The sequence below is a fragment of the Pteropus vampyrus genome, unplaced genomic scaffold (genome assembly GCF_000151845.1).
Source record: "Pteropus vampyrus isolate Shadow unplaced genomic scaffold, Pvam_2.0 Scaffold139, whole genome shotgun sequence".
In the NCBI taxonomy this organism is placed as follows: domain Eukaryota; kingdom Metazoa; phylum Chordata; class Mammalia; order Chiroptera; family Pteropodidae; genus Pteropus; species Pteropus vampyrus.
The window spans coordinates 3,429,724-3,430,051 of record NW_011888920.1 but is presented as its reverse complement, the minus strand read 5'-3'; positions in this window follow the sequence as shown (position 1 = coordinate 3,430,051).

The following is a 328-nucleotide window of genomic DNA, read 5'->3' as shown; positions in this document are numbered from 1 at the left end:
TTTTTTCCTCCAGTCTTCAGGAACTGGCTGTCAGATACTTTTCGAATTGATTTCTGATGAAAAAAACTTCTCATCTCTTGTATTCTCCCCATCCCATGGCCTTTTTCCTTATTCACTGGGCATTTATTGGCTCAACCTTTTTCTCCCGGCAACCCTGGTGTCTGGTTTTCTAAACCTCTCAGGTATTTCTTGCACCGGTACCTCGAACCTTCACTCTCATTTTTTCTGTATTCTTCAGTGCCTCCCCCCCCCTCATTTTTTCGTGCGTTCCTTACATTAGGACCTTCATAAATATCTGTTGAATGAATAAATGCCTTCCTGGCCCTCT